The following is a 20455-nucleotide window of genomic DNA, read 5'->3' on the forward strand; positions in this document are numbered from 1 at the left end:
ATCTATGAGATAATAAAAAGCTTCCTGTTGAAAATTCTACAGGGCATGCATAATTATAAATCTTTAGAGATGCATCAGCCTTTATATTTGGTAAAGCACTTCTTCAAAGCTGCTCACCAGGGATTTTTATAACCCATAATTCTAAAAAAATAATCGCTTTTGGGTCTTAGATCATGAGATCGTCTGCCTATGCCACTTTTTCGATAATACGCGATCAAAGAGCACGTACAAGAAGCGGTCAAAGGATTGATCCTTGAGAGCTACCCTGTTATATCGTATGCCATACAAGTGCTTAATCCGCTTCTTACCTGGATTACTCACTGTTATGCGTATAAAGGGGTCACTGACTTCATATTTGAGATGAGATTTAATAAACGAGAATCATAGGAAATCCCTATCGATCGCTTTATAAAAAGTAAAGCTTCCGTACATTAGCGCGAATTTAAATTAATTTCAATTGCGAACGGAATATAAATGGATATCTACAGTGCAATAATAAGCGAGATGGGTGTTTGACTGAGCGGAACGTAGAGTACAAGACTTATTGGAGGCGCTGCATCCATCACTGGTAGCTCGGAGACGGAGGAGAAGAAGCTTCTGCAATTCTATCGTCCATGAATAATTTATGATTAAAGCCTGTGTGTACAGTATGTATGTATATTAACGGCGTACCCTTTGTTCGGCTATAAATAACGAGGGGGTTGCCAACTAAGAAACCTTTCGCCGAAACGTAAATACGTAAATGCGAACGACGTAGACGAGTGCAGTGCTTTATTTAAGCTTTTTACTGTCTGGCTATCGAGTGCGTCTCGCGTCAGATCTTAGCACCGGAAAACAACAAGATTTTTTTCATGTATTTAAAATAGTATTTCTAATAAAATAAATTGCATAATTTAAAATCTAAATTATTAAATTCTAAGTTAATAAATATTAATTAAATAGTTAAAATTTTTATACATTAACTTAATAAATAAATGAAATTAAATTATTTTTTAGGTTAGAGAATAATTAAATACGCTTTTATATATTATTTTTATTTTTAGAATTTCGAATCGATTCTATGCGTTAATATTCTAGTAATTTCGTTCAATATTTGAAGGAATTTAATTTAAAATATTCAAAAGAAAGTATTTGTGTTGCTTTTAACGTTACTACAGTATTGACTTTTCAGGTGAGAAAATTCCAGTCGTTCCAGTGTTAAAATAAGGAATCGCTTTCTCTTGTGTATCCTAGCAACGTATACTTGTGTATGTACAAGAGAAAATCTCGACTTGTGAAATATTTACACGTGTTGAGATTTTCTACAGCGGAGATGCTGGCTGGAACATTTCTAAGATTTTATTCAGCTCTCTGAAGACAAAAACAGGGGGCGATTTCGCATATTAGGGTAAATACAATAGACGTAAATTATACGGTAATCTTACGGAGCAATATTTGTTCTTATGTCTTAAGCAATCAAAGGTTTTAACTCTTAGCTATGTAAAAATCTAAATTATATCGTACCTGTATAATCAATATTGTCTTGGTAATTAACTATAATAATCAGCGAACATTATATAAGTAAACTAATAAATTAAATAAAACTGTATAAATATTTTATATTAAATCATCCATAACTAATTAATCATACATAGTAAATTTTAACCGTTTAACAGTAATGTAGAATTTTATTTAAAAAATCTTTTTAATTAATTTTTACGCATTAGACTAACAATACATGTTTTAAATGCCTATGAAACTGAATTTGACATTTGCCGTGCATCTTATATTTTTCTAGAATATTAATTATATAATTATTATATATTATAAATAACAATGATTCTTTAGATGTTTTATTTGAAATAAGCTTAATTTATATTAGCTTTTTGTTTTCTCTATTTTAAATAATTATCAAAACATTTTAAATCTATTGCAGTTATACATTTTTTTTTTTAATATGTATAAAATAATATCTATATGCTGAATTTTTAATGCCATGTACCTACGACCTAACTCAATTTTAATTATCATCACGATATTTATCCGTAAGATTAGGAAAAATCAAGGTAAACCTAATCTGTGATGATCTATTGGAATTATAAATATATAGTAATCACTCGTTCTGATCTCCCAGACACAATAGAAATTTAAAAACAATAATGTCCGTATGGGATTCGAACCTAGGTCCTTTAGGTCAATAGTCAGAGACTTATACCACGCGTCTAGAATAATCTTGTTTGTCACTCAATGAAAATAATAATATGATATACACTTTTCTAGACTAATTAATTATAGAATAAATCTAGCAAATATTATCCCAAGCTATTTTTGAAATCAACTCAATGTAAATGTACGCCTCAACCACATTCCATCATTTTTACTTTATTTTAAACTGAACCAAAAAACATTCACAATAACCGACACGCACTCACGTGTAAATATGTGAAAAAATACGATTGAAATTGAGCCTTCAACATTCGTCACATTCGCGCGGCTATACAAAGGCGACACGCCACAAACACGCTGCTTCACTTTGTCGTACAATGGAATACTTTCCATTCTTCTTCTTTATATGCATATACAGTATATGTGAGTGTGTGTTTTTATTTTTTAGGCGGATGCCTCGGCTCTCGGGAAAGCCGAAAACTTTTCCGGCACGGGAAAGCGCAAACAAAAGCGTTTTCATTAGCGTGCTACAAAGCGAGCCACACGCGGTCGTACGAGGGTTAAGGTATGCCGCGTCTCGATACAGTGACCGCCTGACGTGGTTTTGCGCTAGGGTTATAAGAATCTAAAAAAGTATTTGCTGGATTTAACAGCTCATCGACAATTTGCCCTTCACGATAAAATCAATTAAAATTTAATAATAATAATATTATAAGCAAATTATTCTTTGATGGTTTTAATATGTATATGTGTTACAGAGAATGTGTATTTTTAAATAAAAATGAATTTACTAGTAAAATATATTATTTACCATGTGTTAGTGGAATTATTTGAGGCTTTAAAATATCTATAAAATTTACGTAAAATACTTAGTGCAATAAAATTGCTATCGGTACATATGATAAATACTTTTGTAATTCTCAATACGTTTAGAAAAACAAGGTTAAAACAAACAACAGTGAATGCGTGATTAAGTTCAGTAATCCTTTCAGTATACAAGCTGATATTTAGTCTGAGACTTAAGATTTTTCGGCTCTATTTACCCAAAACTATATTGAAGGTCGGAAAAGTTGTCGATCAATAGACATTTTAGTAAAGAGGTTTTTAGTAAACTGGTCCTCTAAAATTAAGCTATTTAAAGAAAAGGTTTTGTTTACCATTCGTCCTTTCAACAATCGCGTACATTTAAATTTGTTCATCAAACTTCAACAATTGTTCAAGTTTGTTCTTAAATGTTTTTAAATTGTCAACGCTAAATACATTTTTATGTTTACATCATTAAAAAAAAAATTTAAGTAATAAAATTATTAACGAACAGTTTTTACAAAAACCACTAGATAAAACATTATCTTAATAGTTTAATGGGGGATAATGGCGCTAAATTTTAATATAAAAATTAATAATTGCGCTAATTTTTTTATAAAAAAAATGTAATATTAAAAAAAAACGATTATCTGCTATATTTAATACGCCAATACATAAGAAGTAGAAGCTATGTTGTTTTACTAAATAATGAACATTCATAACCATAAAAATTTTAAACTGGATTTTTTACAGAAGTTTGCTAGGACCATTACCATGAGCTATATCGTAAAATTAAAAATAGCTATTTGGTCTTAAATAAATAGTGAATAAATTGAGGCAATCTCTTGAAAACTTAAATAATATAAATATTTGTAGAGGTGAAAAATTAAAATTTACTAGAATAAATTAGTGTTAATTATATTATCGCATCGTAGACAAAGTCTGTCGCCGCCTCTTTTAAGTTAACAAGGCAATAAGGTATAATGGAAATCTAGTGTTAAATACATGACTTATACCTCAATTACAATCTAATCTAAATTTAACATATTTACGTTTAATCAGCTTGCTTAGATCATCCTACCAGGGCAGAACCGGAACTGGATACCTGGGTACCAGCACGTTTTTTAAATAACCCAATACCCTGTAATTTTTATCAGGTACCCGTTCATTACAATTTCAATATAATATTTAATTTCCCAAAACCCATTTCTAGGTTAGGTGGTTAGTGAGAGTGGTGTATCGAAAAAGGATAGGAAATTACCATTTAACAGTCTGAAAGTATTGTTTTATAATGTAAGTTTTATAATACATTTAAACATTTATCGCTTACCAAAAAAATAAAAATGCTAGTGATTGCTAAAAATACACATGGCATACTCGGAGGACGGTTGTACACAAAAAGCGACATTTACGTATATTTCTATTATTTACCGTCAGTGATTTATAATGGTTTAATTCTTGCTAGTTATTCATCGGTTTATGTTTAGCACCACTAGCACAAGGTATGAACAGATTTTTCAAAAATATTCCAATGCAATTTTAATACCAATTACACAGAATAAATTATTTGATTAAATAATCATTATTTATTATTGTTTCAAAAGTAATAAAATATATTTATTTATGACACATTTAAACATTTATCGTTTAACAAAAAAATAAACATGCTAGTGTTTGCTAAAAATACACATGGCATACTCGGGGGACTGTTGTACACAAAAAAGCGAGATTTAAGTCTATTGTTAAAATTTACTGACAGTGATTTATGATTGTTTAATTCTTGCTCGTTATTCGTCGGTTTATGGTTAGCATAAACAGATTTTTAACTACACAGAATAAATTATTTGATTAATAATATTTATTAATATTTATATTTATAGAAGTAATAAAAAATATTTATTCTTCAATTTTTCAAATATAAAAAGAGCAAATTCTTCATGAATACAATTAGATAATTATGAAATTTTATGATGTTTTTAAGTTTATAATCTGCAATAGTTGGCATTTATCGATTAATTAATAGTTTCTGGTAATCCATTGACTCATAGTAGAAACACATTTTTTCTGTCAACAATTTATTGGGACGCGTGAGCCATTTCACGTGTTTTTACAATAAGCAAATTCATATAATAAAATTGTCCCACCCCCACCGAAAAAAGATGAAATATTTCTATGGCATTTTTTCTTATTTTACTTTAGTTTTATGACAAAATTCAATTCTGACTGTGGACGATAAAATTTATATATTATGACTAAAATTAAATATCAAAATTCATAATGTATACAAACCGTATTTTTGTCAATAGGAGGATGCTAAAACAATTATCATTTCTGAGAAATCAAAATTTACGTGAAAAGCAATAAAATCGTGTTAGAGCCGTCGCAGTGGGAACTCACGGTAACGATTTTAGTGCTTTTGACGTAAATTTTTGCTTTCTGAGAAGGGATATTTGTAAGACGTAATATTATACATATATTACTATTCAAAAAACATTACTATTTTTATCTCAGAAAATACTATAAAACATTTCGCGTTACCACACTAACTAACTTATGTATCGAAGGGTACAATAGAAACCACCTTTAATTTAAATATAATTACAAAATGTTAAAGCACATATTGCTTTAAAAGCTAAAGAACACATTTCAATGTTTCTAATTATTCATAAAAATAAACATAAATTATCGCTTAGTACATTGTTTTTATTTTTCTTTCACACAAATTACAAATGGCTTTTGTTTTTTTCTATACAATTGTAGCCACGGACGTGTATTTATTTTTATTTATAATATAATATATTGTGGCTTATTACAAAAATAAAACACTGTTTATAAAATTAATTATCGCACTAAAATACCATTTTACTATTCTAGTTTAAGACAATTATTTATCAAAAATCACATAAATTATAAAAGAACTGTTAAACCTAAGATCAAAGTAAAGTAGCTTTTTCTGCCTTGTGGGTCGTATTCGATTTTAAGTTTTAATTGCAAGACAGAGACACTTCGGAGGATGCACTGAGCATATAATTGTTTTCGTATATATTCACATCAACTCTGTGAAATTATTACAAAGGCAGTATTATCAGATAATGTTGAACATTATATAAAAACGACAATTTGATTTGTATTTGTATGAATATATTTCAATAAAATATATTTTTAATTAATTTAAATGCTTAAAAATTATATATATTTTACCAAATTAAAGAACAAAAAATAAATATACGATAGTGTTGTTTTTTACCTATGTAAATCTTTTACAAAGCTACATTGTTGCATTCTCTCACTGGATTCTAAAAATATTTTAATTGCTCCCATGCCAACGATTCAGCATACCAGTAACGCTAGTAACTTTCTGCGAAAAACAAACGCATTCACGGTCACAATACTATTACTCATTGTAAAACTAGATATAAAAAGAAATATACATAGAATAATAAATATTATTACAATGTAATAATAAATACTTAATGTGTCTACATTAAAGTTATGTTTGTTCTGCAATAACTCTTTTTAGAAAATTATAATAAAATTTAGTGGTACACAAGAGTAATAATAACAAATAAAGAGATCGGAGATTCACTGTTCCATTACAAATGGCTTTTTTGAAGCTTTTGAGTCAAATCGATTAACTCGTCTAGTAAAAGTTTAAAATTAAAAAAAATATTTTTATTAAAAAGTTTATAAACCACCGATAAAGATATATTTTTATCGCCGCTTTACTATAACCATTTCACTGCCAGACGTGTCATTGACGGTCCTTTCACTGCCATTAAAAAATATAATAAATTAATATCATAAAAATGATGTGTTTGGAAATGACAGATTTGTCTTTTGCTTTTATTTTTAGGCAATAAATTTTTAGTTTTAATAAATAATATATTTATAGTGCATATGTATTTATCACAGATAGAAACTAGGTTATGGCTCAATATGATTAAAACATTTTGAGCTTTTTAATTTTAAAGTACACTCTTACACTTTCTGAAGTTTCAGACATGCGTCACCAAACCAAGAATAAATAGATCAACGTATTTTAAATAAATAACCATTTTAATAAGCAAAAAACGAATGAACTAGCTCTACTCCACTTTTGTGCAAGTTGTAAATGCAGTGGCTATTTTAAGCCACTGCTCTGCTTTTAGATTGAATGATTGATTCATACTTTCACTTGTCAATCAACATATTTTTATCATATTTTATTTAATAATGTTAATTCGACTCAACTTTTTCTGGTATTATATAAAAAAAAAATTATATTATATTTTTATATTTATTATTTACATATTATAGAACGTGGTCATTTCGTAAATTAAAGTTATTTAGTCCATTGTTTTACGGACTGAACGAAGTTTATTCATAGATAAGAAATTGTGCAAGTTTCCAATACTTTAAATTGGCCATTCACAATACAAGATTTCTATAAATGTATTTTCTCAATCGTAGATTCAATTTTGGCAGAGACATTGAAGATCGTGATCAAGATATTCCAAAGTGCCAATTTCGTATTGTTTATTTATAGAATATATTCGATAAATAAATTTATTGAAAAATCGTGTTTAAATTCGAACAGCCAGGTGAGGACTTAATAAAAGGTTACCACCTTACTTATGTTTAAAATCTTTTTTTAAATGAACAAGCTTCACAAAATTTGCATTCAATGTATATTTTAATCATAGCAGTCTTAGAAATCATTAACAAAAACTATTTTATTGATACATGCAATGATTTTTCCAAATAAAGGTAAATAATAAGTTAGAAAACACAGTGATGCCATGATATAAAGGATAGGGCAAATATCACGAAGGGGTCTGAAGTTTTAATACCTTTTTTTATTTATTTTTTATTGCAGACTTTATAAAGATAACGTTGGAGATTATCAACGAAAAAAACGCACACTATAAAATGTGACCATTTGTGAGATAGATTTCGAGTGTACTTGGAGTAGAGCTTCTTAAAGTTGCTGGTAGGTAGTACACATAATTTGGTTATCTGTATCATCGAAGCTTGCGTTTTCGTATTCAAGATAAAGTCGAATAGTATTGATTTTTTTCATCCAGATACTCGCAGTTGGTGGACGCATTGTGGTTAATCCATTATTACATATAATACAATCTAATCGTTTCTGGTTATATTTTTGCATGTATTTTTTTAGACTTTAGAGTTTTAAATTTACAAGAGCATAGTATGGTGTGGGATGACATCGAAAGAAGTGATCAAACCTTTCGTTTCTGAAGACTACTTAGGTTACTCTGTCAATGTAATATAGAATGAATATCGATCCATGATTAAATTTTATTGACTATCTATGAATTTGCATATCATATTATTAGTTCTTTAATAAATAACAAAGGTAAAGTAGTTACTATTCTAAAATTAATATGTTTACAACTATATAACTCCCTTAGACGAGATTGTCAAAGTGAGGCACACAAGCCAAATGCGGCTCTTGTGATACGTGCTTGTGATATAAATAAAACTACCATATTTCCTTTTATTAAATATATACCCTTTACCGCATACAGTGCCATATATGGCCTCACAAGTTAATTTTAATATTCTCTTTTTCAGATTATTTCTTGTCTCGCTACATACAGTGATGTCTTTGATAACATTATTATTACCACTTTGTCATTGAAACCAGAAACTACTTTAACTAATAGTAATTTCATGGTAGTAATAAAGTAGTAATTTCATGTGAAATATTTAATTAATTTATATTTATTTAATATAAATTTATCCCGGCAAAACTGAATGCAGGTAGAGTTACCAAAAACATTTTTTTTAACCATATTCGTAAAAAAAATGTTGCTACAAACAGCATTTGTATTGCTTAATCAATTGCATTGTTTTTAAATACAATGCACACCTTATTGTTAAAAATAAATTTAGAAATATGTTTAAGAATCTTAAGATTTACTGTTTAATGTAGTTTTATTTACGTGTTCAAAAAAAATATTCTCAAGAATGTCTAAATATGAAAAAAGACATGGGTCAATCACAGATTATAAAATAAACATTTTCTTTATAAATGCAATGTAATTGTGAGTAGCTTTACTCTTATGCTGTTATCTGTAATTGTTAATTCTGACTTATGCTTATCACAGATTTAATAAAAAAAACATAATTTATCAAGTGGTATTTTTTTAAATAATTATTTAATTAGTGCAAATCGATTAAAGTGATAATTAAGCTTTCCTTGGCTTCGAGATTGAATTTAATTTTTCATGTAGGGTGATTTACTTTAATTTTCAAAATTTATAGTGGCAGAAAAACCAGACGTTTCAAAAGTTCTCAAACTCATGCTTAGTAGAATCAATACTTTGTAAGGATGGCTTAAAGTATTCAGTGATATACAATAGATTACTTATAGTGTGTTGTCTATAATAACAAAGCCTTAAAATTTAATAATATCTACAAGATCATTCAGGCACCTCTCTGTTTGATCAAGGGTTGTAAAAAATATCGAGTCATCGCTGTGCTTTTAGAGGAGTATGTATCACGATCTTCACTGATGACGAAAAGGATTATTTTAGAGAATATAAGGGGGCATTCTCAGCTTTGAATCTTACTCTCATTCTCGTTTAGTATTCACACCACAATACTACATTCCTATCTTGGTATTTTTCGTCCGTACAAGGGCGGATTATAATTTGAGCGTCGGCTAATGAACCTGCGTCCACAGCTAGCGCCCTGCCGGACGCCCGGCGAAAGCTCAGTTTGGCGTCGGCCTTGCTGCGGAGTGCGCGCGTCTCTCGAGTGGAGCTTTGCCGTCAAAGCTCTATCGCGAAAGCTCGCGTTGACATCGTTGGCATACCATATTCCACGACACCGGTGAAAAAAAGTGTGTGTTTATACTCTAATTCTTTAAAAAAAGTAAATCATATGTAAAATTAATACGTAATTAAATAAGTGTAGTGAAATTCATTTGTTTGGGATGTGAGAAAGTATCAAAATCATAGTTTTGAAATTAGTACAACCGTATAAAATTGGTATATTTCGTGCTTAATTAAAAAAAAAATAACTTCCTAATTGTTTTTGTAAAAAACATCCGCGAATATAATAGCACAATACTATATATTATGATGTGAAAAGTGTTTGTATAAATTTATTTTGAATTGAGTGTTTCCGTTAAATAAACATCAATTCAGGTAACAATTTATCGGATTCCTTTTACTCAGAATCTCTTTAATTCCAAGTGATTATTTTTAAATTTAAAATAGCTTTACTCTTACTTAAAATATATTGTACGTGTGTGTCTATTAGATGTAAATTTATAAACATTTTATGCCACATAAATACAATAGTGCGTATGTACGAAACTTTAGTTTGAAAATTAACAATAACAAAGCTTTAAAAAATTGTAGTATTATAGAACGACCTTTATATGGTTGTAATATATTAATTAAAAATCATATTTAATACATTTTTCAGTATTTTAATATAAAATAAATATGATTACTTGCGATATTCATTTATTGTATATTATAAAAACTGCTTTCACATTTTTAAATAATATAATTTTTTCTCTAAACTATTGAATTTAATTGATGTATAAATAGAGATTAACAAATATTTTACTCCAATCAATCAAAATACGTTTGTAAAAATTATACAGTACTAGTTTAATCATAAAGGCTATATTTTTTTAATAATATTTCACGATAAACAAAATGTATATTGTTATAAAAATAATAACAAATAAACTGTGTTGTCGTATAAATAAATGACGTAGTAAAAAAACAAACAAATATAAATATATATCATTCAAAAATATTGCCTATAAATAAAAACATAAATGTGAGTAAAATATATTTTATTCATATTTCTGCATAGACAACTTCACTACTCCTATTCATTATTTTTATTCAGTGTATATAACTCAAATTATATTAAATTTATTAGTAATAATCATACAATATATTTAAAGTAGGTAGTATAAGAGGTACATACATATTGTATTAAAAGTGTGGAAAAACTGTAAATATCACGAAATTCTGATGTGTTACAAATATTTACAATTAAAGCTACTTTTTAAATTTTCAAACAATGATTTAATACTATCATTACCATATTTTTGGCCGATAATATAGATTAGGCTTAATAAATAAATATAAATTATTATTTATATATTTAATTAGTGAAAAATCAGCATTTCTATAAAATATTTAAATACGTATGTATTTTTTTTTAAACTATAATATATTAAATTTTTCTTAAATATTATACATTTTATGTTTGATATAATTATATATTAAATCAGACTTAAAATTAAACATATGTATTTTATTTGCAATATCGCGAGCACTAAATCTGATTTAAAACTATGTTTACATTTATTTTAGTGATATAGCTTGCTTCAAAATTTATGTTCAATGTGTTATAAATTTTAAAATATTTATTATTACAATATATTTGTCCTGTTTTTTTTTAACAAATCCTTTTATATTTATTTATTAAGTAAAAGCTCGCAAAAATACGGCAAACATGATACAATACAAATGATTTTTCCGATACAAAGTATTTGTACATCTTATAAGATCTACATTTTTCTTTTCGTCGTATTGTTATTGAAAAAAATTGTGACTGACAATCATAATATTGATTTCTTTGTAATTTTACTCTGACGTTCCAACACTTTAAGCCTGTAGCATATTTCAATCTTATTGAAGATCTCCTTTTATTACATTGATATACTAGTGACTTATGTATATATGACAGAACATATCAATTGCGTTTATCCTTAGTCTCTTACTCTCCTGCTCAGGACTAAATATAATCAATAATTTACTTAAAAGTATTTTTTTTGCTATATACATGCTGTATCGTCTTTCATCTGAAAGCAAATTAACTAATTTATTTAAACCTATATTTGAAATAACATGATCTTTATTTTTTGTTGTTTTGCTAAAAAATATCAACTGTAAAAAAATGTACTTGTACCAATGAAACTAATTAAATATAATTTTTCAGACATGTTTTACATAACATATGATTAAATGAATGAAATGAAGCTGCATTTCACTACAATGATTTTTGTTAAAATCATTTTAAATTATATGTTTTGCTCGCTTTTTAAAAGCCATTCACATAATGTGTTTATATTTATTATTATATATATGAAGGCAACACGTATAGTTTGAGGTTTTGTAGCATTCAAAAACAGAACCTCATCATACTTTCAATACAGGTTGTTTAAAATTAATTGAAATATTGTTAAACCAGTTAACCCTGTATTTGAGAATAATATTAATTAAATAATTTTATTCTATATTAATTTAAACAAATATTAGATAAAAATATGTATTTTATAATTTATAAATTAATATAAATACTTGTTAGTTATCTATCTTTCAGTCTTTATAGCTTAACCCTGTACAAACGTTATGTGAAATGCAAATGTGAAATTGCGGTTTTTGAAAGTTCCCCTTCTAATTAAGTGATTCGTAGTGTTCGTGTGTGTGTGTGTGTGTGTGTGTGTGTGTGTGCTCGCGTCTGAGAAAGCTTTTGACGTTTTAGTCAAATGAAACTGTTTGCTGAAATGTTATAATGTTAAATTCTGTAATAATATTAAATTAAGATATCGGTATTGATTGTGTGTGATTTAATTGTCTTGTGTTCATACTGAATTATTATGAAACAATGAATCCCTTTTTTAATCCTAATTTAATTACAAATTATTATTTATGTACCTTTATCTTAGTTATTTTATTTTAATTAAATACTGAATTATTTTTGATAAAATAAAAATAGCTTTTTAGTTACATCTAAACTAAAAATCATTTTAAATTCAATCAATGTATCATAATTTTTTTGGAAAATAATATAAAAACAGTTAAATCAATAACGATTAACAAAAATAAATTTATTCACGCTTTTTCGAGTAAATTATTATTTTGATTATACCAAAAAACTAAAATAATCAATACAATTTACTTTAATATCAATTATTAATCCTTAAAGCACAATGTGCGCAGATATATAAAAATTTAGCACTTCATCTCGGTTGAATAAAGAAAAGCTCCGACGTTAGAAAGTTGATAACTCACGGGACGATGAAACAAGGGGAAAAAGTTTAAAATTTTCCGGTTTCTTTCAAAGTTTTCAATGTCGGAGCTGGACCTTTTATTTGTGCTTAACAACGGCAAGAGGAAAAAATATTGAAATATTCGAAAGCTTCGAATCAATTTTCCAATTTCGACATGGTACGTCCACAAGCGAGAAATTAATTAACTCCTCGTTCAATAATTCGTCGTTTAGCTTCAATAATTTATTATTATTTATTAGGTAATTAGGTAATATACGATGATATTGTATTAAATATTTTCGTATATGTTGTTGATTTAATTAAAGGTAATGCGAATTATACGCAAAAGGTGCCGTAAATATTAAGTAAATAAATAACATCATTTTAACGCTCATTAATATTCAAGAAGATTTATTATTTCTTAAAATACCCTGGTTCTTAATTAATGAGTTGTATAGACAATCATATAAATAGATAGAATTGCTTAAGATAAAATAATACCCATATTATATTTATTTAGCAAGAAAATTGTTATTCCATAATTCAATAAATAATAATTGCTTAAAAATAGAGTAAAATACACTGAATAAAACTTATTTATTGCTAAAAGGTACAGTGACATTTCTATGGCAATGACAGGTGACAGGTGTCAATCTTCGTCTTTTGAACTTACTTAAAAGAGCAAAGCAGGTGATTATAACGTTAATTTTAAAGATGTTTCCTTAGAATAAACTTATATACTGGAAAAGTTTTCTACATTTCTGAGCTGTCACTTTAGCTTGCCATATTGCGTTCAACATGATTTAATTTGTTAAGTTAGTGAATTTTAATCTTTGTTTATCATAATTTATTAAATTTACAATGCATAAAGTAAATATTCGGCACAGTTCTATTTATTGCATAACATTACATTAATTTACACTCATGATACCATAAAAACACGATATCAATATTTATGGCTTTTAAATTCAGCCAAATTTATCTATGGTGTAATTAGATTAATAACACAAGACCTCAGTTTGAATATAATAAAAACCTTAGTATTTTTCTTATATCGTATATGATAGATCAGAATTAATTATAAAATATATATAATAGTTCCGATTGATCATTACAGATTAGATTTTCTTAGATTTTTTCAGTCTTAGTGATGAATATCATGATAAATAATTAAAAACGTGCATAGCGAAATCTATTGCTGTTCTGCTGTAATGATAATTTATAATTAATAAAATTTATGTAACTGATTTACAGATTTTTGATGTCAGTCTGGTAGTAATTGTTGATTGTGTTTAAAGTATTTTGTTTCAGTGTTGCCGAAATTATCCCGGCATTCTATTTTTATCTGAAAGTCATGGCTATTGTTGTGCTTTGCAATCTATAAGTCTCACATCCCTGAGTAGTTCGTCACCATTTTAGAGATAAGTGAAATTTCGCCTTTCAACTCGTAAGAAGTCTTTCTGTGGTTTCTAAAATAATCACTACAGATTTACCTCGTCATTCTTAACAGTTCTGTCATGGTTTAAAAAAATAATTCTGTTACTGATGTTGGTCCAATAAAATTTTATTGACTCTTTAATCTTTGTCCGTAAATACAATGTTAATTTATCAGCAAAATATTAGTGTTTTTTTTACTTTTCGAGAAGCATTGAGCTTTTCATTAGCACATTAAAAAAAATATCATTTAATTTTTACAATGCGTTTTTATTATATTAAATCCTTTTTAAATATTGTTTTTTTTTAATATATGGTAAGTGAGTTTAGATGAACTATGGAACACATTAAGATTTTAGTAAATATTCTAAACTTATCTCTTTTTTAGCTAGTTAAAAATAATTGATTTATAAATATTATTTTTGTAGATTGAAGATATTTTGTCATCTGCTTAATACAAAATATTTTAAGTTTTCTAAATGCTTTTAGTATAATAAATTTATACTTTTACAACACTTTACTATTTTTTTAGTATGCTTATATATACATATTTTATAAAAAAAATATAATTTCATATTATGTATTACTTGTATTATATTTTTTGTGTATTGTAATAATAATTGTTAGATTCCGACAGTTTTAATATAATATTAATAAATAAATAATATGTTTGTCGTGCTGTAGGCGAACAGTATCTCTGTTAGACATTTTATTTTTCTCTTTTTTAAAGACGCCGGTTTCTATTTATTTAAATACGTTTATTATAATATAAATAATTTTATTATAATATACATGTTACTGGTTTATAATCATTTAAATATTTACAATTAGCTGTTAGCTTACTTTAATTAAAAATATGAATATGAGATAAAACGGTTGTGGTTAAAATTTAAGAAAAAAATTAAAAAACCTATTACCATTTAAGCGAAAGAAAATTAAAAATACAGGAAACCAAAAAAAAATTAGAAACAATAAATTTAGTGATAGTTTTGAGTTAATTTTTTTTTTTTTTTTTTGAAGAACTGGAATTAATATATCTTGTCTTGAGCCTTTAAATCAATAGCAGTTTTTCTACAATTTAAAATTTTTAAACTAAATTATTATCATAGATTTCAAAGTATCATTGTAATAAATACTAGTACCTTAAAATTTCAATCAATTTTTTTAGTAACAAAATAGAATTTTAATATTTGTTTATATGATATATATATTTTTACAGAGCATTTTAAAATTATATTTTGCAAGATTCGAAACATAGATATATATGAAATTTCTCAGGATACATTGATTGGCAAATTTAGTACTTCTAACGATAAAGATCTATTCACACAATATTTCCTTTTTTATTAATACTTATTAGTCTGTCTTACTTTTTATATATATGGGTATGCTTGCGTGTGTAATATAGACATGTGTTGGTGGACAGGAAAAAATAACCTCTAAAACGTGCCCTCGTTTTATATTATGCGAAATTCGTCGTCGACCTCGCAAACTTTTCCCTTCATCCGTCTTCGGGGAAAACTTTGAACGCTCGGGGAATGTTTGGCGAATTTTCCGATCGAATTGTCCGAATAAAATTTTGTCGAAATTGTCGAATTAATTGACGACCCCTGGCGACACTCGCAGTTATTAACTGGCCTCGGTCAAACCAATCAATCAGCACGCGGACCGGATGAGTTATGGCTGCGGCTTTGACAATTATTCCTAGGTACGGGTGTACTTTAAGTACGCCGTTGGTTTAACTCTGCTGCTGGGTACTATTAACCAAACTGTATTTTGAACTAACGTGAAGTGAACAGAATTATTGGTCAGCGGTAGATTGGCTCGAAAGCAATAAATAGTGAAGCGGTTCAATTATTTTGACGTCTATCCTTCATACAGTATGAACGGTTCTGCTCCTACAATTCAGTGACGTAGTTGTGTTTTATAGTGTATATAATATGAAAAAATATTATGTAGGAATAATATTATATTTTAAGGTTGGAATAAATAGGCTATAATTAAAATACGCTTGGGATGCCGTGAATCTGTCTGTGAATATATTCATTGTGAAATAAGTTGTTTGCTTTTAGCAATAATCAATAAAATACAGGTACAGGTGATGAATGAATAGTTGTAGTGTTCGGATGAGTCGCAGTAGTAGTAACGCCCTTAATTAAAATTCTGCTAGGTGTTGCTGTGACGTTTGTCGAAATAGAGCATCGAATTAGAATTCCAAAATAGAAACGTAGCTCTTCTAAGTAAATTGAATAATCACATGCAGTGTTATTTCAACAACTTAAGTCAAATGAGAAATCCACTTAATTTGGCACGCCTCTGGCACAAAAAATGATTTTAAGGTGAGCGTTTTATATTGCCATTGTGTGAAATTATTTGACTATATATTTAAAATGGTTATTCTTGAGAGTAGTCAGTCTTAATGGCATATTAGCCATACATATTTTAATTTGTCAGTATTATTGATTTCTTTCACGCGCTTCTATGGACATGTAATGTGAATTGTTATGACTTGACTTTTGTTTTAAAACACACAATGCTTGTCTTTTAATATCAGGTATATTGATTTTTTAAAGCTGGCTTTGTATACAAGGGTTACTTTATTGCAATAAAATCTTATATATAATTATTCTAAAACATTTTTATATAAAATGAAATTAAGTTTAAACAATTTTAAGTAAGTTAAAAATTAGACATTTTTTCAAACTAAACAACTGTTCATTGTGCTATCGCTGGTATTTTTAAATTTTAATAATATAAGATATTTTACTTCCTCATGCAGAACGATCCATCTGATCAAATAATAGCTCGCTATGATTTTTTGGTAAGGTTTAAGAGTTTAGTAATGCACAATCCCATTGAAAACCAACCATACACACACAAAAAAAATTTTTTAGTGTACTCTGGTTTCGAGGTAGGTTTTGCTACTTAACTTTTGAATAATTAGTCTTTTACAACGATTATTTTTCTGGTTATCAAATTATCGACAAACAGTGACTAGCTTTAAGATTCAGAAGCTCTTGGGATATGCAGATATAAGCCGACTTATTTTCTTCACTCAATTCGTGTGAAATCCATCCTTGTCTCCAAGCCTTTTCAATCTATGTAGAATTTGCTTATATTTCTGCAACCAGAACATCATCGTCTATTTTCCTCATCTAAGATTATTCTTGATTTTTTTTCAATATTGAACCTACCACTTCACAAATGTTTTTAGGTTTTAGGTTTTCTATGTTGAACTATTATAACAATTTTTTAGGTTTTTGCTTTATTTATAATAAAAATAGAAGACTAGGATAAAAATAGCTTTGGTTTATGTTGTAAAGTTTGTTCATATTTGGTTAAAGGCGAAATCAAAAATTTAATTTGTAATAAAATTGTATATTATAATGCTTAAAATAGGGAATGACGTATTAAAAAGTTTTTCAACGAAATTCGTTAATGTGTAGTAAAAATATTGTTTAAACTAACTTGTAGTATATCATTAAGATATTTTCATAATATGTGAAAAGCAAAATATTCTCGGAAGCTCTGATTGGATTTAATCCTTGTTTGTTGTTTGTAGTTTGTTATAACATATTTATGCTTCATGTGTGGTACACGAATGGACAGAGATTATAATGAGCTTTATTTTTTCTGTTGCATAAGTATGTATGATAATTAGTATTTTTTTAGAAAGGATGTCGTTTAATAACATTTACCATAAAATTTATATAACGGTGCGTTGACTATTTATATTTAACTATAATCATATTTATTAAAATTTTAAATTCCAAATAATTTATATGTAGTTATCATATATTATCTACATTAAACTAATAACTCTATGATTTTAAATATTTTTAAGCATATTTTTTTATTTATCATATCATAATAGATTAATATGTATCAAATTCTTTGATAAGCAAATGATACACGAATTTTATAAATATATTTATAGGTTGTTAAAATAACATTTTATAATTAAAAATTTAACTACTAGTCTAGTTGATAAAAGTAATGAATTTCATACACATAGCTTGAGAATCTGTTTTAATACACAGGCTTAAAAGGGTAAATATAATATTGTAGACTCTAGGCATTGTTATTTCATATAAAATTCCCTTTCATCTATTTTTGTGTTATTTTTATTTTCATAGTGATAAGTTTATATTAAACATAAAAATAATATTAACTAAATTTTTATCAATATTTATAATTAATAAATAAAATATTCTCTAAATATTGAAAGTAATATGAAAAAATATTTGGAAAAATACCAGCATTTTAACCCTTAAATTATGCATGCTAGAACCCAAACTTTTTTACGTTGGCCGCACTGCAAACATTGCAAACTTTGATCAAACTTTGGAAACTGCTAAATGACCATTTTAACTCGGACGGCTAACGTAAACAAAAACTAAAGAGTGCCAAAAATAAACTATGCAAAATAAAGAGCCCTCAATATTAAGAGGGCGCATTCTTACCAACCTTTTTTATTTTTAAGCACTCAATATTCAGTTACCAAGAACCCTACTAAGATAATGATTAAGTTTTATTTTAAGTCATTAATTCATAATAATTAAATACTCATCAATTAGAAAATTTATCTAGAAAGACTAATTGTTTTATGTATACATTATTGTATTAGCCAAGACGCTTTTACTCAATTACACGTAGCTTTTTGATGCTCGCTTTCTAACCACGTAAACAGATTAGGGCTTTAAAAACATTCGTAATTGAATTATGACAATTTTTCGTCCCATTCTATTTTCGTGCGATGCTAATTCCGTTTCTTTACAATATAATTGTTCTCTGTTTCCATTCCCAGTACTAATCGCCTGATCGGTAATTATTAATGGGGACGGTTTCACTGGAAAACCGAGGGTGAAAAAGAAGACTATTATTTTTTAATTAACCCCCCAGAAAGTTTGTTAGTATACCGACTTAGCATTACGGGCAATGACCGAAGCATTTAAAAGATCAATAAGAGCAACAAATAATAATAATATTTATATATAGGCTTCAGAATAATGATATATTTCTGCGTTTTTTATTTAATATTTAATTAAATATTTTCCTGCATAGAAATAGCATCGCTAAATAATTTTTCACTCAATCTATAGCAGTGAATGAGTGTCATGGCGCTATTTATATTAAAAGCATAGTTTTAGATTGTGAACTGATTTTTAATAATATCAGTTAAATTAATAAAAAATCGTGTATTTTCTTCGTCAGCGGGTCGCTTACAATCGCACGCAATTGCGTTTCAGAAATATTTTTTTCTTTGTCTAGAAAGTTTTCGTGTAAATTGTAATTGCATAATTGTGGGTATTAAACTCATATTATCAAGGCGTAAGGTTAAATATTAGATCGACGGGCATAGAAAAGTTGGTAGACCTAAATTAAGGTGGATAAACTGCGTGAATCGCGACGCTATGCGCCAGAACAATTGAAGAGCGAATTAGGGGGTTTATTGGAGCACGATAAGGGCTGTATAGCCAATGATGACGCTAATTCCGTTTCTCTAAAATTTAATTGTTCTCTCTTTCGATTCTCCGGTGCTAATCGCTTGATCGGCAATTATTGATGAAGGGATGGTTTTGCTAGAAAACCGAGGGCGAAAAGGGCGGCTATTAATTTTTAATTAACACCCAAGGCGGTTTGTTAGCATACCGACCCGCTCGTTCGCCACCCCCGTCGTGTGAATTCATCCCCCGCGAAAATCATGCAGCATAATTTCTTCATCCCCACATACGTGACGCGGATGCGAAAAAGCTTGTTTGCACGTCGTCCTTTGTTGTTGAATATATATATATATATATATTTTCTGGAATTAAAATTTTAATTCGAGTCGACGCTTGCGTGTATTTTTAGTTAAAAATAATAATCAAGGAATTATTTAGGGTAATATTTAAAATAAGTCGTGCGCGATAACATATTATAGGATATGATATATTTATATACAAATTAGTAAGTAAAGTTAAAATAATAATGAAAGGTTGTATTTAAAATAAATTATAGCTTAATAAATTGTGTGAAAGTTTTTAACTGAATTGATAATAT

General features: G+C 27.5%; 1 protein-coding gene across 2 annotated transcripts in view; it reads left to right on the top strand.

Annotated features, from left to right (window-relative positions):
* The first annotated feature begins 9595 nt into the window (after nt 1-9595).
* Nucleotides 9596-20455, top strand: part of LOC148227652 (uncharacterized) — a 244001-nt gene continuing 233141 nt past the window's right edge. Inside the window, exon 1 of one of the 2 annotated variants that reach the window (XM_088201125.1) lies at nt 9596-9796. The gene's annotated coding sequence lies outside the window, so the exon portion shown is untranslated. The remainder of the gene's footprint in view (nt 9797-20455) is intronic. The other variant, XM_088201124.1, reaches the window with a different exon arrangement.

The sequence above is a fragment of the Plectrocnemia conspersa genome, unplaced genomic scaffold (genome assembly GCF_051122295.1).
Source record: "Plectrocnemia conspersa isolate PC_06_02 unplaced genomic scaffold, ASM5112229v1 ptg000013l, whole genome shotgun sequence".
In the NCBI taxonomy this organism is placed as follows: Eukaryota; Metazoa; Arthropoda; class Insecta; order Trichoptera; family Polycentropodidae; genus Plectrocnemia; species Plectrocnemia conspersa.